This window comes from Diabrotica virgifera, chromosome 7, assembly GCF_917563875.1.
Source record: "Diabrotica virgifera virgifera chromosome 7, PGI_DIABVI_V3a".
NCBI lineage: Eukaryota > Metazoa > Arthropoda > Insecta > Coleoptera > Chrysomelidae > Diabrotica > Diabrotica virgifera.
The window spans coordinates 203647727-203674207 of record NC_065449.1 but is presented as its reverse complement, the minus strand read 5'-3'; positions in this window follow the sequence as shown (position 1 = coordinate 203674207).

The window sequence follows — 26481 nt, the reverse complement described above, 5'->3', positions numbered from 1 at the left end:
TCTCTACCATTTACAAGATAATAGAAAATAAAAAAGTTATGTCTGTAATTTGGAATAAATTCAATAATTAAAATACTAATTGTTTTTTTGAAAAATGTTTAGACCCATCGATTTGTATTTTAAATTGTCATTTTTGACATACAATAATAATGTATACAGGGTGTACCAATTTAGAGAGATGACGTAATCGTTGATTTTCTTAAATGGCAATACTGTCATTTTGATAGCTATTTTGATAGGCTGTGTAAAGATATACACAACTGCCAAATTTAAAATTTTTATTCCCTACCGTTTACAAGATAATAACAAGTAACAAAGTTATGAAAAACAAGTAATCAAATAATAATTGAATTTAATAATTATTTCAATTAAGCAAATACCTACTCATAATGTTGCCTCAATTATTGTCAAATTGTCAATGGGCAACGTTATGAGCACAAACCATACATACTCATAGACGTTTCACGTAAATTGTCAAGGTCAAGACAGCAAATTAGTTACCATTCCAATCCAGAGATGTCGCTGTCAGTCAATTTTCTTGTCATATTTAACAACTGACAGTTGACAATTTAATTCATTTGTTATTTACTTTTTATTTTACAATTTGTGGTTTAATTATTTTATTATAGTGGTGTTACGTTTTTAATTAGATTTAATCACAATATTAATCAATTGTGTTAACCATCCGTTTTTATGAGTAGAATTTTTAGTTTACATTGATCATCCCGTGTTGTGTTTCTCCACATTTAAAAAAACAATATAATAGATCCTGAAACAGTTTATTCCAATAGACAAGTGTGTCATCAACATTTCTGGCCTATATATTTTTGGAAGTTTGTAAAAGATTATAAGGTAATATTTATCTAAACAATCATCCTACAAGATTTTTTCAAAAATTTTCATTCAACTCAACACATCATGGTCCAAGAGCTGTGAGACATTTTTGAGTAGGTATTTTAGGCAACCTGAAAATTTTTCAGGTGATTCTTCCATGATAGCCTAATACAAAAATTTCGGTCTGGCTGGAGGGTAGCGGTTATTTTCCCCAAAAATCCCCCCCAAAGTTAAAAAAAGGGCAAAAATTGTTATTACAAAAAATATCATTGACGTGACTTTAAAATAAATTTAAATATTCAAATATAAATAAAATAAACAAGTCAGGCGATTTGAGGGCGATTTTAACTCTGCAAGATACTTGCATGGGCGTCCCAGGATTATTTTCAGGGGATGCATCTGAACTTCAGAAGATTTCATCTGAATCTGTACATACTATTAACGAGTATAAAATATAAAACTATACATACATAGCTATGTATATTTCTTACGGACAGGCAGGTGCAATTGTTATTTTGACAGGGTATTTTTTACTATTAAAAATAAATATTCTTAAGACAGGTTTTTTTGGTGAAATTTTCCAACTGCCATGTCATCAAACAAATTACGCGTGCATATAAATGAAAAGCGCTATAGGTAAGCAGCAGTGTGAGAAAGGGCGTATACTGATAGCTGTTTGCGTCCTCTGTTCTAGCGGAGCGAGTCCGTTTGCTCGAGAAAAATCACGTGACCTGGCGATACCCACGTTGTTGTGCCTCGAAACGTTAGAGTAATTATTATATATTATAGTTATTTAAGTAACTTTTTGTTAATTAAAGGAAAATAGTACGTACTATACAATAGATTTTGCAAATATGATAGAAAAAGACAAATTTATTATTATAATTATATAGGTAGAAAAGTATAAAACTATAAGCTAAATAAATTCGGTGTCCGAATCTTGTACTTCTTCTTCAAACTCCTCATCTGAGCTTAAATATTCATTCTCTTCTTCTTCGTCAGACTCGTCAGTCGAAGCCTGCACAATCACGGGCGCATCTGAAGAAAGACTTGCCATTGGTGAGATGTGGTGTTATCGAATAATGTAAAAAATATCGTGGACACAACACATAGCAAACACGGAAACATTAAGAAAGATGAAAAAGGAAAAAGAAATACTCAACACTATGAAGGAAAAAAATGAGCTACTTTGGTCTTATATTAAGAAATAAAAAACCTGATGTGATAAGTATTGGTTATATAAGTAAGAATACGTAGCAACTCAATTAGTTAATCACTTATTAATTTTTAATTAACTCTAAATACATATTACAACTATTTACAGATCAGGTAGAAGAGGAATCTGAGTCTCGAGTGGAGTCTGACGAAGAAAAAGAGAACGAATATTTAAGCTCAGATGAGGAGTTTGAAGAAGTACAAGATTCGGACACAGAATTAATTTAGTTTATAGTTTTATACTTTTCTACCTATATATTTATAATAATAAATTTTTCTATCATATTTGCAAAATCTATTGTATAGTCCGTATTATTTTCCTTTAATAAAAAAAGTTACTTACAACAACATGGGTGTCGCCAGGTCGTCACGTGATTTTTCTTGAGCGAACGGACTCGCTCAGTTACAACAGAGGACGAAAACAGCTATCGGTATACGCTCTTTCTCATACTGGTGCTTACCTATAGCGCTTTTCATTTATATGCACGCGCAATTTGTTTGATCACATGGCAGTTGGAAAATTTCACCAAAAAAAACCTGTCTTTTTTAGAATATTTATTTTTAATATTAAAAAATACCCTGTCAAAATAACAATTGCACCTCCCTGTCCAGAAGGAATGTACATGGCTATGCATGTATAGTTGTATATTTTATACTCGTTAATAGTATGTACAGATTTAGATGAAATGTTCTGAAGTTCAGATGCATCCCCTGAAAATAATCCTGGGACGCCCATGCAAGTATCTTGCAGAGTTAAAATCGCCCTCAAATCGCCTGGCTTGTTTATTTTCTTTATATTTGAATATTTAAATTTACTTTAAAGTCACGTCAATGATATTTTTTGTAATAACAATTTTTACCCTTTTTTAAATTTGGGGGGGATTTTTGGGGAAAATAACCGCTACGCTCCAGCCAGACCGGCATTTTTGTATTAGGCTATCATGGAAAAGTCACGTGAAAAATTTTCAGGTTGCCTAAAATACCTACTCAAAAATGTCTCACAGCTCTTATACTATCAGTGCTTTCACGTGACACATGGCAGTAGTGTTTAGCATTTTGAAAACAAATTAGAATATTTGAAGTTTTCAGTAAAATATTGAATAAAACATTGAATTGTCTTTCTGTTGTTTTAATTTCCTGCGAAATTTCATCAAAAATCCCGCAAAATTTATAAGTTGAAATTCCCACGTAACTAAAATTTGTCAATTTAGTTCCCATTCCAATCAAGAGATGGCGTTAATTCGATCCGAAAGATTAACATGGTCGTGAAACGTCTATAAGTATATATTGTCTGTGGTTATGAGCATTTGCTTAATTAAAATAACTAAATTCAATTATTATTTGATTACTTGCTTTTCATAACTTTGTTATTTTTTATTATCTTGTTAATGGTAATGAATAAAAATTTGAAATTTTGCAGTTGTGTATAACTTTACACACCCTATCAAAATAGCTATCAAAATGACAGTGTTGTCATTAAAGAAAATCAACGATGACGTCATATCTCTAAATTGAGACACCCTGTATACATTATTATTATATATCAAAAATTACAATTTGAAATACTAATCGACGGGTCTGAGCATTTTTCAAAAAAACAATTAGTATTTTAATTATTGAATTTATTCCAAATTACAGACATAACTTTGTTATTTTCTATTATCTTGTAAATGGTGGAGAATAAAAATTTGATATTTTTCAGTTGTGTATAACTTTACACACCCTATCAAAATAGCTATCAAAATGACAGTGTTGCCATTTAAGAAAATCAACGATGACGTCATATCTCTAAATTGGGACACCCTGTGTACATTATTATTGTATGACAAAAAGGACAATTTGAAATACTAATCGACGGGTCTGAGCATTTTTCAAAAAAACAATTAGTATTTGAGATATTGAATTTATTCCAAATTACAGACTCTCTCTGTATAACATCATGGATGAAGGTGGGTCGCCACACATAAAAGGTTGGGAACCACTGCTCTATCTCGATCTCGATCATTATACAATTTTCTTATACTCATGCAAATATAATATGCCTAAACTTAATATTGTTTAAAAATAATCATTTTTAATATAAAGTTGATTGATTATGGTGTGATATTCAATGAAATGTTGCTAAATGAACAGGGCATTTCACAATTTATGTAATTTAATTTCATATAATAGGTTAAGTGGCGTCTAATCACTAGATATAAGATTAATTGAGATTTGCAGAAATTTTGCATGAATTGCGAAAAGGTATACTTGAGACTAACAAGAATCATTTATAATACGTTTCAATGGATTGCTATCGTCGTTTGTAGAGAATGATTAGTATTTCGAAAACATTTTCAAGAGTTTTTGTCTAAATTTAGTCAATACTTTGTTTACATCGATTGTTCAAAACAATACCAAAAACGGTTGTTTTTCTAATAAGTACTTTCTTAACATAGGTACTTGAATACTTATATCAGTTTTACTTTTATAATATTAGACAGAATATACCTATCTTTTAACAGGAGCGTAACGTGGGAGTATAAATTATAAATAAGGGAGGTAATGAAATATGATTTTAATTATATTAAAACATATTGTAACGAATAAGGTTATTTTGGACCTCCTCTGTATAACCGTTCCAATTTGAATCGTGTTCTCGAAATCATCACCGCATGGTGCGCGAGCTTAGGTGTTCCAAAACTAGGCGAGGGACGTTCGAAATACCGCTGAAATAGAGATAGGCGGATCCTTTTTCTGGAATTTTCTAGTTTTCATATATGCGTATTTTCTATTATAAATAGGAACGCTGTTGTTAGTATTCGCGGTGTGCAAGTACTTGGAAGGGAAACGAGAAACGACCGTGCGAGAGTCGCGGAGAAATATTGCAACTATCTTAAATAATTCATATTGTCAATGAAATTGTCAAATTGACGTATATTTCATACCTTCTGTCATTGAAGCAGAAAAATTATATATTGCTCCACAATATTGATATGATATGCGATTATTATATAAAGGTAAATTTAATTAATTGTATTTTGCTTGCAGTACTGCATTTTAATAACTAATTTTATTTACTACATACAATTGTTTACGTTTTGATAGCATAACCTGAATCTTATTTTTTCTTCTTATTATTTTTTGGGGTATGGCCTTGACAATTATCCAGTAACCAGGACTAATATAATTGGCCAATATAATTAAAAGTTCGAATAAAGTTGCAGAGCGTAGAAATAGGGGTCGCTTTACCGAACTTGCACGGTCCCAATAGTTAGTTACCTACATAAATATTAAGATACATTCGAGATGTAAAGTTGTAAATAAACAGACGTATATAAACGAACCGATAGTTTTATTTAAATACAACGCTTCAAAAAATTTCCAGCTCACCTATCTAAATTAAGTAACAAAAGATTTACACTGTATCTACCTGTAGGTATTTCGACGATTTAAACCATAATTTTTATAAAAAAATAAAATAAAAATATATACCATTTTTATTCAGTTGCAATGCAAAGGTAAACCTGTCTTATTTTTCACTTAGAACAGAGAGCGTAAGCCAGCACTCTAAATCGACGATTTTCGACTCTATTTGGAGTCATCATCAGAGAGGGTAAGGTTTACTGTTCTCTGCCCCAAATGACGAAACTCCGAGAGCTTATCCCCGCATTGCAACTGACGTTTATGGAGTAGGTGTCTAGCGACATCTGGCAACTGAAAGTCTTCAACCTAATAGAAATATTAAAAATATTAAAAAATATTAAAAATATTGCTAAAAGATATAAGCTCTAAATTCCTAAAAGATATAAGCCATAAGATATAAAATAAGCTCTCGGAGTTTCGTTAGTTGGGACAGAGAGCACCAAACCTATGCCTCTCTGATGGTGACTCCAATAAGAGTCGAAAATCGTCGATTTAGAGTACTGGTTTGCGCCCTCTTTTCTAAGTGAAAAATAAGACAGTTTTGCCTTCGCATTGCAACTGAACAAAAAGGTATACATTTTTATTTTATTTTATATTAGTTTTTCTCCTTTGAGTAACTAGGTCCATTTTCCGTTGGAATTTACCAGCTGAAAAGACGGGGTAGTGAATTGTTGGTTTTTGAATTCCCTCTTGTCTTCTGCGCTTCAGCATGCATCTGGCTTGCAATTTTTAGAAGCCATGGAGCATGGAGGTGTTACCAGGAAAATGGTCCAATAAGTTTTCAATTAAATATCTTTTAGGGATATTTTTAATATTTTTCAATGTTTTTAATATTTCTATTAGGTTGAAAACTTTGACAGACCTAATTTTTATAATTACGACAATAATTGTCATTAGTTTCAATGTCAATAGTATTGTCATTGACAATAACTCTTATTTTACATTCATGTTTTATACCATTTTGTCGTGGTCTTTCTATTTTCTTACACTTTCGATGACATTATGAACCTAGCACTAACTGATATAAGTAAAAGGGTGAATACTTATAAATTGAGAATATGTGAACAATATAACGACGACACTGTCATTTTTGCAGACAGTCTGGAAGGTTGGCAGATGCTTGTCTCTAGGGTAGCAGCAGAAGTAAGTAGCAGTTTGGGCTTGATTTTAATATAAAAATCAAAATACATGGTTATAAGCAAAAATAGGATAACACCGAGATAATAATTATATTATTAGTTAACCAACAGCCTATCACAAATCACCAACTTTTCTTATTTGGGTGTACACGGACAGTGGGAATAATTGACAGAAACTAAGAGCAAACAGTAGCGGTCAACAGGAAGCAACAAACGCGTTCCAAGATTGCGGTTATAATTTTGAATATTTTGTCGAGATATTTGGCACACATATTCGTAATATAATAAAGAATGGCGGTACAGAGCCCAATTTAAGAAATATGTTAGTATGTGGAAATTACTCTATAACTAAAAATATTGAAAAAAGAGCCTGTACCGCCATTAAGAAAGACAAAAAAATACACTTGCTTCAAATAAACTTTTTTATCCCGTGCCTAGATTTTGTGTCACATTGGAACTACTAAAAATCGATTTTTTTATAACGTCACTGCCAGTGTAGAATTACTGACGCACTGTTGCCTCACTTTTGAAAGTTTGCAGAACTTTCGTAATCTTGGACCGCGTTTGTTGCTACCTGTTGATCGCTACTGTGTACTCTTAAGAGCACACAGTAGCGATCAACAGGTAGCAACAAACGCGTTCCAAGATTGCGGCTGTAATTTTGAATATTTTGTCGAGATATTTGGCACACATATTCGTAATATAATAAAGAATGGCGGTACAGAGCCAGTGGCGTGCTGGAACTTTTCAAGCGGCCCGGTGATTTTATAGAAAAGCGGCGTCCCATCCTCATTTTACCTTCTATTATCAGGATGTTTTATTCGGTATTTAAAAAAACAAAAAAAAAAAAAACAAAAATATCATTTTCTTTTGAATCAAACATAAAACTTTGAATTCAATGATTTTTTCCTTAATTTGCTATATTTTTTCATTTAAGAATAATAAATCTTACAAATAATAATTGACATGAATGACAATATTGTATGCAGTAAGGCAGAAACCATAATTTCCTAAATAAATATAATAGGAATTTGATGTAATTAAGGTACAAGTAAAATAAAATTGAGAATTTTTCAATTATGTATTAAGCTGCATTTTAGTAAATCAATTAAGCCGGGTTTACACGATGACAATTGGCGAGACAATTGTCAGAAGACAACTGACTGGCACGAAATTATTGTCTTCGTCTAAACACTTCAGGCCAATTGCCTTGCCAACTGCCCTCGCAATTGGGGCCCAAAATTCAGTTGTCTCCGGGAGTAGACTGAGGACAATGAGCTGCGCCCAGGGAGTCCCTCCCCACCACTCGAAATCTCAATTGTCGCGACAATTGGCGCCGTGTGAACGGTGTAGGCCAGTAGTGCTGTCTTGTTTTTTGCCAGTTCCCTCTAAATGGCGAGCAGTCGGCCATGTTTTAGCTGTCTACTGCCATGGCAATAGTTGGCCCCATGTAAACATCTTCTCTTTCAACTAGACTGGCCTACGACAATCCGCAAACACGTGATGACAATTGTCCAATGACAATTGTCTTGCCAATTGCCATCGTGTAAACGCGACTTAAACACTTCAGGCCAATTGCCTTGCCAACTGCCCTCGCAATTGGCCCAAAATTCAGTTGTCTCCGGGAGTAGACTGAGGACAATGAGCTGCGACCAGTGAGTCCCCCCCCACCACTCGAAATCTCAATTGTCGCGGCAATTGGCACCGCGTGAACGGTGTAGGCCAGTAGTGCTGTCTTGTTTTTTGCCAGTTCCGTCTAGTTCTCTTGTGTCAGTCAAAACATACACGTGGTTTGTGTTATTTGTGTTACGTCTGGTTATTCTTTAGCAAAATGGCACCAAAGTGGAGTGACGAAGTCATTTCCTTGTCCACTCCCTCTTCTTATGTAACTCCTCTTCTAGCACATTGCAAGACTCACTGATAAATTCCCGGTAAAGCTGATTTAACATTAGTTTTAAGTCCTCACCGGACACAACAGATGACGAGCAGTCGGCCATGTTTTAGCTGTCTACTGCCATTGCAATAGTTGGCCCCGTATAAACATCTTCTCGTTCAACTGGACTGGCCTCCGACAATCCGCAACCACGTGATGACAATTGTCATCGTGTAAACGCGGCTTTATACAAGAGAGTACAAATACAAGTACAGTACAAATACTTTATTATTTTGCAATTATTTTATAAAATAATTACTTAACTCTCGATCAATAATTTCCGCATTAAAATAGATTTTTGAGCAAATTCGTAGATAATTTCATCATTTTTAAGCTCATACAAAGCTTCTTTTTCTATAGCCATTAGCATAAAAGTGATCTTGTGTTAAAGTACTTCTTAACCGATTTTTTATGCATTTCAATGTTGAAAAGCTTTTTTCGCAAGATACTTGTGTCACTAAAGAATTAATAAATGCTTTATATTATACTATTTAAATTTGGATAAGCTTCCTTCATACTTTCTGTAGGCTGAACATATTCATTAACTCCATCTTCTATAATCTCAATATTTTGCAAAATCCTATTTTTAATACAATCCATTTATCAGCAAAATCCATGAGTTCTTCTCTAATTGCAGTCGCAGATAAGGTAGGATAAAACTTTCTTAATTTTTCAGTAAATGATTTAAATGCCATCAAAGGTATACCATTTTTTTTATTGTTTCAAAATTTCTAGGATGTAGAGTGCTTATATCATCATAAAACGATTTGATTTGTCTTGATCAAATCGTTTTAGATACTTTCAATAATTCGGTCAAAAATGAGCAAGACGTTTTTCCATTTTTTAATTCTGCAGAGTCCATACATGTTTGAAGGAAATTGGAAAATATAAAACCATAAATATACTTGTATGTATGAAAATAAATAATATTATCTGTAGCAATCTATTTATGTATATAGACTATAGAGTTTTGCTCATTTACTTAAACTGTATTTCACAATTAAAAAAAATTGATTTTTTTAAACGGTTTATTCATATTATTAGCAAAATTAACATCCGATTAGAAATTTAAAAAATATTTTTTTGTTACATCTAAAAATTTTTGTGAAAACCTATTTGACCGGCCTCAAGAGGCCGCGGCCTCTCGGTGATTGCACCGATTCATTTATATGGCCAGCACGCCACTGTACAGAGCCCAATTTCAGAAATATGTTAGTAGGTGGAAATTACTCTATAACTAAATACAATATTGCAAAAAGGAGCCTGTACCGCCATTAAGAAAGACAAAAAAATAAACTTTCTTCAAATAAACTTTTTTATCCCGTGCCTAGATTTTGTGTCACATTGGAACTACTAAAAATCGATTTTTTTATAACAAGAAATCGAACGTCACTGAATTGGCAACATTTCGCGCCTATGTGTATAAAAATTATTGTTTTTGATAGTATAAACGTCACTGTCAGTGTCTAATTACCGACGCACTGTTGCCTCACTTTTGAAAGTTCACAGAACTTTCACAATCTTGGACCGCGTTTGTTGCTACTTGTTGATCGCTACTGTTTGCTCTTAAGATAAGGATCGAAAAGGCAAAGTTTTCATCAACATAAAAAAACCTTATACAGACAGGATATAAAATTAGAAAAACAGATCGCTTACTAAAATGCTAGGTGTTCTCCGTTAGTCCGTTCTTTCATGAAGTAAAGTTCATGGCACCAAGCAAGTTATCAACCAAAAAGTTATACAGCTAATGGGTAAAGAGTACGAGCTAGTCATACATGAGACCATAAAATGGTGCAACCTGGAACACCTATGCTATATAATGCATAATCAATAACGATACTACCTACTTAGGACCATACTTCATCTTCTCGGTGAGGTTCATAGAAAAAAAGGCAGGGGACGAATAAATACCCTGGCTTTAAATATCCACGAGGTATAAGAAGATAAATTATAAAATGTATCTCCGGCACCTACTGGAGTACTTACAGTGTTACTGTTTAATGTCTAGAATTAATGCATGGTATAATTCTTATCAAGTCATTAGACCATCTTTCAAACGAAGAAGGCCAAATTACAAACAAACAGCTACTTATGTAGCATTGTTATTACAATCTTCTGAAAAAAGTATATTCCGTATTGGTATAATTATTATACCGCACCATTTTTAAAGTATTTATATGGGGATTTGCAATACTTGTTTAATTTAGACAATGACAGTAGATAATACAAGGTGTAACAAAAATGCAGGTCATAAATGAAATCACATACCTTGGGACCAAAAATAGTTCGATTAAACCTAACTTACCTTAGTACAAATATGCACATAAAAAAGTAACAGCCCTTTGAAGTTACAAAATGAAAATCTATTTTTTTCAATCTATTGAAAATTATTAGAGATTTCTTATTGAAAATCGACGTGTGGTATACTTATGCTAAGGACATCTCAAAAAATACTAAAAGTGTAATTTGTACTTCCCATAAAAAATTTATGGGGGTTGTGTTCCCTTAAACCCCCCAAACTTTTGCGTACGTTCGAATGAAATTATTGCTGCGGTGTCATTAGTTAAACACAATGTTTTTAAAACTTTTTTCTTCCCAGTATTTTTTCGATAAACCAGTTTTTATCGAGATGCGGCTTCTTTTTTAACGTTGTTCTGAAGCTATTTCCTTGTGGCATTTTTATAATCAACTATTTTCAATGTCGTCGAAACGTTAATAAAATAATTTTTTTGGTAAAATTGTCAATTTCCATTGAAAATAGTTGATTCTTTTTTAATATGTTTACATAAAATTTTTATGGGGGTTTTGTTCCCTTAAACGCCCCAAATGTTTGTGTATGTTCCAATTAAATTATTATTGTGATACCATTAGTTAAACACAATGTATTTAAAACTGTTTTGTCTCTTAGTATTTTTTCGATAACGATTTTTTATCGAGATAAAAATATGTTTCAAAATGTACATAAAAAATGGAAATTCACAGTAAATTTTCATATTATTACCAGGACTCTATAATCTTATATACCATGTAAAAATTTGTGTTCGATTTTACAAACGTTCAAAATATCTCGATAAAAACTGACTTATCAAAAAGTTACAAAGAGACAAAAAAAGTTTTAAAAATATTTTGTTTAACTAGTGGTACCACAACAATAATTTAATTGGAACGTACACAAATATTTGGGGGGTTCAAGGGAACAAAACCCCCATAAAATTTTTATGAGGTGCACAAATTTCACTTTTATTTTTTTTTAAGATCTTCCTGCCATAAGAATGCCACATGTCCATTTTCAATAAAAAATCTCTAATAGTTTTCAATATATTGGAAAAAATCGATTTTTATTTTGTCATTTCAAGGGGTTATAACTTTTCACTAAAGGCTTTTGTGCACATTTCTACTAAGGTAAGTTAGGTTCAATCGAATAATTTTTGGTCCCAGAACATGTGATTTAATTTATGACCTTCATTTTTGTTACACCCTGTATAACATAGGTACATAGTTTGAAATTAAAAAAAAGTCCTTTTCAACGATAAAACGATAATATTTTCTCTGTACTCGCGTTTTCAGCATAAAAACAGTCTCCCAGTGGAAAATGTAAACTCAATTTGTAATCGTTTTTAAAAACAAACTGCATCGTTATTATTTTTTTTAACTAAACAGAAATTGTGCATTGTAGGTATACAATATACAGGGTGTTTCATTATTAATTGTCCATATAGTAACTGGAGAAACCTTAGCACAAAATACGAAGATTTAACCTAAAACACTTAAATAAAATATGGTCCCTTACTGAGTTACAGGGTGTTTTATCTACAAATTTAAAAACTATTTTTGCCCAGCATTTTAAAACTATTTAACGTATGCTTTTCATACTTGACAGAAAGTGCGACTGCTATACACCCTACTAAATTATGATAAACAAACGTTTCTTGCTACTACCATAGGCGTACGACAGGGGATAGTGACTGGTTGACCCTTCTCAAATTCTACACCACTGGAGCAATTACTATTTTAGTGCCATTTTTAGATTCTCCAATACTTTTTACGTAAATAGTGTACTCTTCATTGGTAACGATAAAGTCATTAGTTTTCGAGATATTTGAAGTTAAATATGAATCGGCACAGTTATTTTGATTAATTTATGATATGATTCATATTATGATTAAAATTGAAAAATTATTTGTACCCAGTACTTTAAAGCTATTTGGCGTATACTTATCATACTTGGCAGAAAGTGTAGATACTGTACACCCGACTAAATTAAGATAAATAAACGTTTCTAGCTACTACCAGAGGCGTACTAAAGGGGATAGTGGCTGGTTGACCCTTCTCATATTCTACGCCACTGACGAAATTGTTATTTTAGTGTAATTTTTAGATTTTTCAGTACTTTTTATGTAAATAATATACTCTTCATTCGGAACGATAAAATGATTAGTTTTCGAGATATTTAAAATTAAAAATGAAGCGACACAATACATTAATCAAAATAACCGTGTCGTTTCATTTTTAACTTCAAAGATCTCGAAAACTAATAACTTTATCGTTACGAATGAAGAGTATATTATTTTTATAGAAAGTTTTGGAGAATCCAATAATTTAACTAAAATAGCAATTACGCCAGTGGCGTAGAATTTGGAAAGGGTCAATTTCTCCCTCTCCCACGTCGTACGCCTCTGGTAATAGCCAGAAACGTTTGTTTAACACAATTTAGTAGTTTTTACAGTACCTATACTTTCTGCCAAGTATGATAAGGATACGTCGAATAGTTTTAAAATGCTGAGCAAAAATAGTTTTTAAATTTATAGATAAAACACCCTGTAACTCAGTAAGGAACCAAATTTTATTTAAGAGTTTTAGGTTAAATCTTCGTATTTTGTGCTAAGGTTTCTCCAGTTAGTATGTGGACAATTATTAATGAAACACCCTGTATAATTTACGTATTCAGCTAATTATCTTATTTACTATTCTAATTACTGAAATATAGTGAAATCTACTGAAATGAGTGAATTGTCCTACTTCTTCCTCTTCTTCATGTGCCTCATCCTATAAGGACATTGGCGATCATCTTGGCCCATCTTACTCTGTTTGCAGCGTTTCTGAAGAGTTCTCTTGTTCATATTCCATTCCATTGCGTTAAATGTTTTAACCAGGAAGTGCGTCGTCTTCCTGGTACTCTTTTTCCGTCCACTTTACCTTGTATAAGCAACCGCATCCATTATCCTACTATATAGAGAAAGTAATTGTCACATGCCTTAAATATGGATTCTGCCTAAAAATGAAACTTTTATCTTTATCTGACAAATGATTAAAAGACCGTTTAGCTGAGATTCATATCAAACTTTTTTCAATTATTAAGAAATATTAAGGTGATACAGTAGCGATCAACAGGTAGCAAAAACGCGTTCCAAGATTGCGGCTGTAATTTTGAATATTTTTTCGAGATATTTGGCACACGTATTCGTAATATAATAAAGAATGGCGGTACAGAGTCCAATTTGAAAAATATATTAATATGTGGAAATTACTCTGTAATTAAATACAATATTAAAAAAACGAGCCTGTACCGCCATTAAGAAGAACAAAAAAATACACTTTCTTCAAATAAATTTTTTATCCGATGCCTAGATTTTGTGTCATTTTGGAACTACTAAAATTTTTTATTTCATTAGTAGTTCCAAAATGACACAAAATCTAGGCATGGGATAAAAAAGTTTATTTGAAGAAAGTGTATTTTTTTGTTCTTCTTAATGGCGGTACAGGCTCGATTTTTTAATATTGTATTTAATTACAGTTAGTCCAAGTAATGAATCTTAAAATAGGACAAAACTTCGCAATTTTTACAGAATGGATCGATTTGCTTGAAAAATTGAGAATAAGTAGTGGATAGTCCAAGGATCAAAATCTATATCATGCTGAAAGGCGCTTTTACCATGGGGGTGGTTTCCACCCCATCTCAGGGGTGTAAATTTTTAATTATATTTTAATCACAAAAGTTGGTAAAAACGTTCATTCTTAGCAAAAAACGTTCTATACATTTTTTTAATAAAATTGATAGTTTTCGATTTATTCGCTATCGAAAGTGTTGGTTTTATATCGAAAAAATTTTCGAAAATCGAAATAATTTTTCTGCTAATAACTCCAAAAGTTTTCGTTTTATCAAACAAACTTCACTTAACAAAAATGTACCTTGTGAAAAAATAAACAAAATCGTGTTTTTAGATTTTCTTTAAGACCAATAGTAATCGAGCTATACTTTATTATATGTTGGCTCTTCTTCGTCAAATGCTAAATATTGTAATTTCAAAATCAAAAGACGAGAAAACTATGCATTTTTCGAGGACAACTTGTTCAAACTAATTTAAAGTATTAAAAATATCTATCTCCAGAAATAAAAAAAGTCTCTAGCTCAAAAATTAATTAACTTATAATGAAAAGAATGTCTGTCTCTATTTTTTTCATCGAAAAAGTGATTGGAAGCATCTCCCTAATCACCATCCTAATTAAAATTAGTCAATGACCTTATTTGGCCTTTTTTATTTATGCATTATTAATAGGTTCTAGAAGTTTGACCGGCTTAGTGTTTTTAAAAAAGTTTTTAAAAAAATGGAGTTAAAAGCAAATAACGAATTTTTGAAGTTTGGAAAAAATTGTTTTTTCTTTAGAATAGCAAGATTAGCATCAGAGATACGAAAAAATGTTCAAATATGAAATTGTAGCCGATTTAATTTTCAAAAATATGGTTTGCAAAAATTTTTTCTACGGCAAAAATTGAGTGAGCTATCGACAATTAAAACTTGTAATGACATGCAAAAACCACCTTTACCAACCCTTTCAAAGTCACCTCTTTTTGCGACTGAGGATTTTAACAATAATTAATATTAATAGCCTTATAGACCTTATAAAAACCTACAAAATTCTTTTTTACCAAACTTCTAGGATCAAAATTAAAAATGTTAGGGTTAAAAAATCAATACATTTTATTGAAAAAAAAAGGAGAAATCCAATTGGAAGCATAATAAGGTAAGTTAGCGGTGTTTTTAGTCATTGGCATTATTCATTCTTATGTATTTATGTATTATTAATAGATTCTAGATGTTTGACTGGCTTAGAATTATTAGTTTTTAAAAACAGGAGTTAAAAGCGAATAACGAATTTTTGTAGCTTGGTAAAAAATGCCATTTTCTTCAGAATATAAAGATTAGCATCAGAGATACGAAAAAATGTTTCAAGATAAAATTGTAGGTTATTCAATTCTCTAGAACTTGGTTAGAAAAATTTTTTTCTACGGCAAAAATTGAGTGAATCGTAAATGACTATACCTATCAAAACATTGATTTTTTCGATATAAAACGAACATTTTCGATGGCAAATAAATCGAAAACTGTTAACTTTATCAAAAAAATGTATGGAACATTTTTTGCTTAGAATGAATGTTTTTATTAACTTTTGCGGTCAAAATATAATAAAAAATTTCTACCCCCGTGATGGGGTGACAACCACCCCCATGGTAAAAGCGCCTGTCGGCATCATATAGATTTTGATCCTTGGTCTATCTACTACTTATTTTCAAATTTTCAAGCAAATCTATCCATTCTGTAAAAATTGCGAGGTGAAAAGCTTCGGTTCCTGGCCTAAGTGTAATTTCCACATATTGATATATTTTTCAAATTGGGCTTTGTACTGCCATTCTTTATTATATTACGAATTCGTGTGCCAAATATCTCGAAAAAATATTCAAAATTACAGCCGCAATCTTGAAACGCGTTTTCGCTACCTGTTGATCGCTACTGTTTCCTCTTAAGAGTAAGATTCGAGAAAACAGTATTAATTATAATTTTGCAATATAATTATAGCTCATTCTCGAAACAATATAAGATTTTGGACAGACATTGATGACTCATTACATTTAATATAAACGTCGAATTTATTTTTGTACTCAATCTCTTATATGAAACGAAGTCATAACTACTTATCATTATCAAGACTATCTCAGTTACGTTACATCGTATTTTTTTTGGAACTTTCTCCAATAATTACACTTGATTTGATTATAAATCGTTAGCACGCAAAATCACATTTAGATGACAGGAAGTGGTCATTTTCCGAATTCATACACTGAAGAAGATGAAAGTAATTTACTATAAATTAGACATTAATAACTACTGACATTGAATGCTTCGAATTTTTAGCTAAAGAAAATTAGATCGGAATAATAAGATTAATAACAGGAGTTTAAGAAAATAAAACAATAAAATAATAAAAAATGCGTAAAAGGGATTCTAACAAAATTACATTAGAAAATACGTAAAAAATAAGATATTTTGGAATGTTAACTAACAGTGACAACTAAGTTAAGCCAAACATTTGTAAAATGGGCAATTTTACTAAAAATCCTTCATTATACAATTAAGGAGGTAGGCGCGAAATTTTGGCTCATTAATTTTTTTGAATCCTGAGGAAACTAATATTGTTTTTTTTGAAAAATTTAAACTCAGTATGAAAAATTACATTATTACCGAGGGCTGAAAGTCCTTGAAAACTTAAGTTTACTATAATGTTTATTTTAATAAGTTACAGGGTAGAAAAAAAAATGAAAATTTAGTGTGATTTTAAATTTTAAATATTTCATTTACAAGAAACTTTTTATTCTAAGTGATTTTCGGCCCTCGGTAATAATGTAATATTTTATTCTGCGTTTAAATTTTTCAAAAATATTTATCAGTTTTCTCAGGATTCGACAAAAAATGAATGCATTTAAATAGCATTCGTCCAAGATTTTGCGCCTACCCACTTAAGCAAAATATGCAAGTAGATAATAATCTGGACTTGTTATAAGTTATAACACACCTTGTATTGGGTTTCATATTTAAAATAGTGTGTTTTACACACTCGTGTATGTTACACCCTGTAGATATGAAAATAATTTTATAACTTTAAGAGACAAGAAAAAGTATCTACAATTTTTATAAAAAAACTTTATAGTATATCTTCTATAACAATATAACAACGAATATAATATGGCAATTTGACGCCTTCTGTATGTTTAACATCATCATTCTTTTTGTCCTCATTCCTATACAGGGTGTCCAGAAACTTTACCGACAAACGAAGACAGGAGATTCTTTAGATAATTTTAAGATAATTTAATCCAATTCACTTAGTCCGAAAATGCTTCTCAAGGGAGCTAGAGCTCTTTGAAGATGGCGTCTTGTAATTAGTTTTTCTTAAATACCTCCAGAACGCTTCTATTTAGAAAAACAAAAATTGGTACGCGTATTTATTTTCAAGATATAAATCTAATCCATCCATTGCAAATTTCTAGTACCGATCATAGGCGTCCGTTTTGGGTAGGGCAACGGTTATTTTATCGCATAACTTCTTTATCTTTAACTTTTATGCATTTATGACACTGGATTATTAAATTGTGAAGTATTCCAGTACTAAAAGGTACTCTTGTTTTAAATGGGTAGGACACACCGTTTTCTAGAAAAATCAATTTGAAAATTTTTCGCTTTTTGAATAAAAAAAAAAATTTCAAAAAAAAACTGTTTAGAAAGACGAAAGCTGGTACATTTATTTATATTCCAGAGATAAATCGATTTCATTATTTGCGAATTTCTAGTACTGGTCATAGGCGTCCATTTTGGGTAGGTCAACAGTTATTTTATAGCATAACTTTTTGTCTTGAATTTTTGAGCATTTTTGACGCTAGATTATTAAATTATGAGGTATTCGAGTACTAAAAGTTACTCTTACTTTATGTTGGTAAAATACTTCGTTTTTTGTTGAAAAGTTCTTTCAATTTTTTTTCAACTTCCAAAAACGAAAAACTTTCAAATCGATTTTTCTAGAAAACGGTGTGTCCTACTGACTTAAAGCAAGAGTACCTTTTAGTACTAGAATACCTCACAATTTAATAATCCGGTATCAAAAATGCATAAAAGTTCAGGATAAAAAAGTTAAGCGATAAAATACCCGTTTCCATACCCAAAACGGACGCCTATGACCGGTACTAGAAATTTGCAATGGATGGAATCGATTTATCTCTGAAAAGTAAATGTGCGTACCAATTTTCGTTTTTCCAAATAGAAGCGTTCTGGAGATATTTAAGAAAAACTAATTTCATGACGCCATCTTCAAAGAGCTCTAGCTCCCTTAAGAAGCATTTTCGGACTAGGTGAATTGGGTTAAATTGCCTTAAAATTATTTGAGGAATCTCCTGTCTTCGTTTGTCGGTAGAGTTTCTGGACACCCTGTATAGTCGGAGAGATAGAAGCGGATATTGTGCGTGATAAGACGTAAGGAATATGGAAAGACTGTATACGGGGATATGTTGAATTAGTTTTGTACATGACTTTCCCCAACGGCCGGAAACCAGAGTGAGGGACGAGGGAAGTTGCGAGTGACCCTCTGAAGAGGGTCAAAGTCGCGGTTCTTATTATTTTTTTTGTGACGCTCATGATCGAGATAGTGCACCAACATTTGAGAATAAGTAGACCATGACTAAGTAAAATATCCAGAGCCGGAAACCAGAGTGGGAGACGAGGTTAGTTCTTCTTCTTAAAGTGACCCCTTAAAACTACCCTCATCTCCAATATCTACCATGTAGATATATTTTTTATGTAATTGTGGTATTATTAAATGTTGATTTATGAGAAGCTTACTTATGAGAAGTATTTCAACCCTTCATTTTTAAAGCTCTCTTAATTGTCCTTTTTATCTTTAGCATGGTCTTGATTGTCTCCTGTTGCATCTCTATTGTCTTATGTGTTATGTACAGTAGTAGGATCTAGAATCTAAGAAATAAAATGAAATTTATTATAAACATGTTTTATTTTCCAATCATTAATATATTTTTTATTAAAACTAATCCACAAAATTCATGATTAATTATTATACAAATTTTGCTCTTCTATCTTTATAAGCAACTTCACCTCGTCTGATTTTTTCTTCCTCGTTATGTTTACTGGTATGCACTGCATACCAATAAAGACAAAATGGTGCCACGAACCAAAGTATTGCTGACGTACCAGTTTTCCACGATGGTCTGAATGAATCGTAGCCCGATATTTGCATAGCCTGGTATCGCATGATTGCTGGATCCATCTGTAAATAAAGTTTTAAGTTAGCTTGTAGTTTAGTTTTTAGTATAACGGAATGATTTGCACGCAAGATTAAAAATAACGGAAAGATTTTAGAATAAGCAAAAGATTTTAAATGCAAATAATAATTTGATAATCAATACACATATATTGATTGTTTTAAGGTGTACCTAATCAGAATAAATGTAGTACAAGAGAAAGACACTCTTGGGCAAATCACCAACTGGTCGAAGGAGTATCGCTCGCCCGCGCAAGAGATGGAGTAACATACTTCCATAGAGGAAATAATCCGCCAATGAACAAGTAAACCTGTTTCTATAAAGAAAGAAGAAGAATTTGGCTAATAACTTTAAGGCAATAGCCATCGCTTTAAAAAGTTATTGACAGAAAATAGAGCAGAATTCAAGAACAATAATATGAGAATAATAGTAGATGGCATGATACTGTCAGTCATAGTATCATGAGTAGATGGTATATCGTGGAACACAGTAAAACATATCTAGCTGAACTAATCAAATTTCCATCAGATGAACTATGTCATAAATTTTTTTTTTAATTATTGTAATATTTAAAATCTCTCCTTAACCCGCGAGAAGTCGCGCCGTTAGAAAAAATCTAACATTTTATCCTTTTTCCTGATAACTTGATGAAACATTTTGCAACATAACTTTCCACTCGTAAGTGCCTCGAGGAAGGGTGAAGTAATGCGTCGGTTTATTTTTTTCTTTTCTTTTCTTTTTTTTCTTCTTTTTCTTCTTCTTTTTTTGGAATTTATGGGTTTGGTGTGAAAAAATTAGCTTTAATAATTGTTAGAAATAATATCTCATGTAAATAAAAATACTATATTCTCGTGTTAAAAGGATAATAAATAGGTAAATAGTCTGGGCTGATTATCGGAGAATAGGCCATTTTTGGGAAAAGTTATTTACCAGCAATTTTATTGCTGAAATCGAATTTTATGATGGTATATATTAATAATATAGGTATGCAAAGTCCGCAGATAGTGTGCTACTTTTTTTATAAACAAAATGGCGCCCGAAAATCGTGTTTTTTTCAATTTTTGCTCTATAACTCCAAAGATTTTAATTTTACACCAAAAACACTCAAATAAAAATTCACCGCAATTAAATTCTGCATAGAGATGTGTTTTTTCCGATTCACTTCGACGAAAACTTTCCCCGGAAAAAGCGGGTTTTTCCAACAAAATCTTTAATTTTCAACTAAAATTTTAAATAAGTAATTGTTAATCAATCATTAAATAACTTAGTAATGCAAAAGCCCTTTTTATATAGATTATAATTCCAGAAGCCCATGGAAATTGAATAAACCGTTTAGCAACAATTGAATTGTTAATTAAAAATTTACGGTCGCTATATTAACGACAATAATTATGGCACATAAGAAAAGCTATAATTTTTTTATAAAAAGGCACTATACCTATCTAATGTACTTTACAGAATTGAAATTGGACTATTTAAGCGGCCTCAGGAATATTTTAAATTTATAAAGAATTTTTTGGCTTAAAAACAAATAGAATATCTCGGGAAATATTAAACTAAACTAAATTGTAAAAACGGTATTAGAAAAACAGCGGAAGGATGCTTCTTCTAAAAAGAAAAAAGTTTAATTATGATGAGTAGTTCCTGAGATACAACCGGTCAAAGTTGACCGGAATTTACGACAAAGATATAAATAATAGGACGATAATTTTGAAACCATCACCTTTTTATTTTTGTCCTCTTTCACCACACCAATTTTCATATCCTTAAAATACTCATAACAGACATTATTATAATAAAAACTATCGATAATACGTGTGAAAATTGCCAAAAATAGCAAAATTTCAATCAAAAATTAGGTTGGAGAAAATGTAACACTCAAAGTTCAAAATCGGTATACGTTAAAAAAATGCATTTTCTCGGCTTCCCATGGAGCAATTTCCTTCATTCTTTTTTTTTGTTTCCAAGTAACTCGAGTAGAGCCATCGGACTAACGCATTATTAAATGTCAAACTTGCTTTTGTTTTGTTATAGTAAATTAATTTATTTATTATAACACAAAATTTTAATTTGTTTAAATAAAAATTGTCTAAATAATTATACAGCTTTCAAATGAGAATATTTATGTTTTTAACTTTAAAAGGTACACTTGTAGTAAGTTTATCTAAAAAAAGCCTACAACTGGAAAAAATATGTAGTTTTCTGTTCTTATAAATAAATTAATCTATTATAACAAAACAAAAGCAAGTTTGACATTTATTAATGCGTTAGTTCGATGGCTCTACTCGAGTTATTAGGGAACAAAAAAATAATGAAGGAAATTGCTCCATGAAGAGCCGAGAAAATGCATTTTTTTAACGTATACCGATTTTGAACTTTGAGGGTTACATTTTCTCCAACCTAATTTTTGATTGGAATTTTGCTATTTTTGGCAATTTTCACACCTATTATCGATAGTTTTTATTGTAATAATATATGTTATAAGTATTTTAAAGATATGAAAATTGGTGTGGAGAAAGAGGATAAAAATAAAAAGGTGATGGTTTGAAAATTATGATCCTATTGTTTATATCTTTGCCGTAAATTCCAGTCAATTTTGACCGGTTTTATCTCAGGAACCACTAATAATAATTAAACGTTTTTTCTTTTAAAAGAAGCGTCCTGCCGCTGATTTTCGAATGCCGTTTTCATAGTTTAATTTAGTTTATTGTTTCCCGAGATATTCTATATGTTTATAAGCCAAAAATTGTTTATAATTTTAAATTATTCCTGAGGCCGCTTAAATATTCCAATTTTAATTCTGTAAAGTACATTAGATAGGTATAGTGTATTTTTATGAAAAAATCATAGTTATTCTTATGCACCATAATTATTGTCGTTATTATAGCGATCGTAAATTTTTAATTAACAATTCAATTGTTGCTAAACGGTTCATTTAATTTCCATCGACTTCTGGAATTATAATCTATACGAAAAGGGCTTTTAAATTACCAAGTTATTTAATTATTGATTTACAATTACTTATCTAAAATTTTAGTTGAAAATTAAAGATTTTGTTGGAAAAACCCGCTTTTTCCGGGGAAAGTTTTCGTGGAAATGAATCAGGAAAAACACGTCTCTATGCAGAATTTAATTGTGGTGAATTTTTATTTGGGTGTTATTGGTGTAAAATTAAAATCTTTGGAGTTATAGAGCAAAAATTGAAAAAAAACACGATTTTCGGGCGCCATTTTGTTTATAAAAAAAGTAGCACACTATCTGCGGACTTTGCATACCTATATTATTAATACATACAATAATAAGATTCGATTCCAGCAATAAAATTGCTGGTAAATATCTTTTCCTTGTATTTTGCTAATTAGCCCAGAGTAAAATCCAGGCCAGTGATCACACTCTTTACATAAATTAAATTAAAATAAGTTTAGTTATCACAGATTATTCGAATCTTCTTGCTAGGTCCACTATTTTGAATCTCTTCCAAAGTTCAAAGACGGTTTCCATTCCTTTGGTACTTCTTCATCATTTATGCACGTTTTAACAGTTTTCTTATGTTATGACAGAGATTCAAAATGTCATAACATAAGAAAACTAATGAAAGGTGCACAAGTGACGAAGTACCAAAGGAATGGAAATCATCTTGGATATCTGCAATTTATAAAAAAGGCAACAAAAATTCGCTTCCTATTTCTTTTATGATCCCTAAACGTAGCTCATATTATAATAAAAAATCTTCCACATTTGATCCTTATTGACGCCCTCGAATGCTATTTTAGTATGGTATAACTAGACCCAAACCCAGACATCCAAGGTGAAAGTTATCATCCAACACCAAATTGTTCTATATGGTCCACATAATGTTCAGAAAAAAGTCACACCATTTTGAGCATCGGGTTTGGGGGGAAGAGGGGGAGAAATCGGTAAATTCGTAGTTTTGTAGGTTTTTGGTCAATATTTCTAAAACTATGCGGTTTAGCATGAACAACCTTCTTTAAAAAAATGTTCTACATTAAATTTGAAATAAAAAAAGCCCTATGCATAATCCTTCTAAAATGAACGGTTCCAAAGTTACGGAGGTAGTATAGTATAATTGGTCCAAAAAAGGCCTAACCCAGACATCCAAAGTAAAAGTTTTCCTTCAACACCAAATTGTTCTATATGGTCAACATATTGTTCAGTAAAAAGTTACACCATTTTGAGCGTCCGGTTTGGGGGGGGGGGGAGACGGGGGAAAATTCGGTAAATTAGTAGTTTTTTTAAGTTTTCCGTCAATATTTCTAAAACTATACTTTAGCGTAAACAATGTTCTATACAAAAATGTTCTACATGGAATTTAAAACAAAAAAGATCCTATACATACATAACTGTTATAAAATCAACGGTTCCAGACTTACGAAGGGTGAAAAGTGGAGATTTTCGATACTTTTTATATTCTTTGGGCGATTTATAGAAATTTTCTTTAACAGGATTGGGTTTTGTAAATAAAATTTGCTATTTCAGTGGCCGATGGTATGTTAGTGAGAAGCCCTTGAAGATACGTCAACCTCACCACCCAAAATCATCATCATTTGCCCAAATAATATAAAAAGTATCGAAAACCTCCACTTTTCACCCTCCGTAACTCTGGAACCGTTGATTTTATAACAATTATGTATAGGACCTTTTTTGTTTTAAATTTTATGTAGAACATTTTTGTATAGAACATTGTTTACGCTTAACCATAGTTTTAAATATTGACGGAAAACGTAAAAAACTACTAATTTACCGACTTCTCCCCCATCTCCCCCCAAACCGGACGCTCAATGGTGTAACTTTTTACTAAACAATATGTGGACCATATAGAACAATTTGGTGTTGAAGGAATACTTTTACTTTGGATGTCTGAGTTAGGCCTTTTTTGGACCAATTATACTATACTACCTCCGTAACTTTAAAACCGTTCATTTTAGAAGGATTATGCATGGGGCCTTTTTTATTTCAAATTTAATGTAGAACATTTTTGTATAAAAGGTTGTTCATGCTAAACCGCATAGTTTTAGAAATATTGACCAAAAACCTAAAAAACTACGAATTTACCGATTTCTCCCCCTCTCCCCCCAAACCCGACGCTCAAAATGGTGTGACTTTTTCTGACCATTATGTGGACCATACAGGGTGTTTCATTAATAATTGTCCATATAGCAACTGGAGAATCCTTAGCACAAAATACGAAGATTTAACCTAAAACACTTAAATAAAATGTTGTTCCTTACTGAGTTACAGGGTGTTTTATCTAAAAATTTAAAAATTATTTTTGCTCAGCATGTTAACACTATTCGACGTATTCTTTTCATACTTGGCAGAAAGTGCGACTACTAGACACCCTACTAAATTATGATAAACAAACGTTTCCAGCTACTACCAGAGGCGTACGACAGGGGATGGTGAATGGTTGACCCTTCTCAAATTCTACACCACTGGAGGAATTACTATTTTAGTGCCATTTTTAGATTCTCCAATACTTTCTACGTAAATAATATACTCTTCATTGGTAACGATAAAGTCATTAGTTTTCGAGATATTTGAAGTTAAATATGAAACGGCACAGTTATTTGGATTAATTTATGATATGATTCATATGATTAAAATTTAAAAATTATTTGTACCCAGTACTTTAAAACTATTTGGCGTATCCTTATCATACTTGGCAGAAAGTGTAGGTACTGTACACCCTACTAAATTAAGATAAATTAAGGTTTCTAGCTACTACCAGAGGCGTACGACAGGGGATGGTGGCTGGTTGACCCTTCCCAAATTCTACGCCACTGACGAACTTGCTATTTTAGTGTAATATTTTGATTTTGCAATACTTTTTATGTAAATATTATACTCTTCATTCGTAACGATAAAATGATTAGTTTTCGAGATATTTGAAATTAAAAATGAAGCGACACAATACATTAATCAAAATAACCGTGTCGTTTCATTTTTAACTTCATAGATCTCGAAAACTAATGACTTTATCGTTACGAATGAAGAGTATATTATTTTCATAGAAAGTATTGGAGAATCCAAAAATTGAACTAAAAAAGCAATTTCGCCAGTGGCGTAGAATTTGGAAAGGGTCAATCATTCACTTTCCCCCGTCGTACGCCTCTGGTAATAGTCAGAAACCTTTGTTTAACATAATTTAGTAGTTTGTACAGTATCTATACTACCTGCCAAGTATGAAAAGGATACGTCGAATAGTTTTAAAATGCTGTACAAAAATAGTTTTTAAATTTTTAGACAAAACACCCTGTAACTCAGTAAGGAACCACATTTTATTTAAGTGTTTTAGGTTAAATCTTCGTATTTTGTGATAAGGTTTCTCCAGTTATTATATGGACAATTATTAATGAAACACCCTGTATAGAACAATTTGGCGTTGGACGATAACTTTCACTTTGGATGTCTTGGTTATGCCATTATTTGGATCAATTTTATCATACTATTTATAGTTTGTAAAACTAGCAGTTATACAGGGTGTTTGGTAAAGAATGGGCCATAGCTTAAACTTAGTTTCCTGAGGTTAAAATAGATCGATTTAATCTAACTTACCTTAGTACAAAAATTGATAATAACCGAAATACAGGGTGTCAAAATTAAACTTTTATTTTATTTATTTTTGAATATTTCCTGACAGGCATGGGACAACAACACGAAATTTGGTAACTGGTGCTGGTACTGTACGCTCTACTAAATTATGTTAAACAAACGTTTCTGGCAACTACCAGAGGCGTACGACGGGGGAACGTGAATGGTTGACCCCTATAAAATTCTACGCCACTGGCGGAATTTCTACTTTAGTGCAATTTTTTAATTCTCCAGTACTT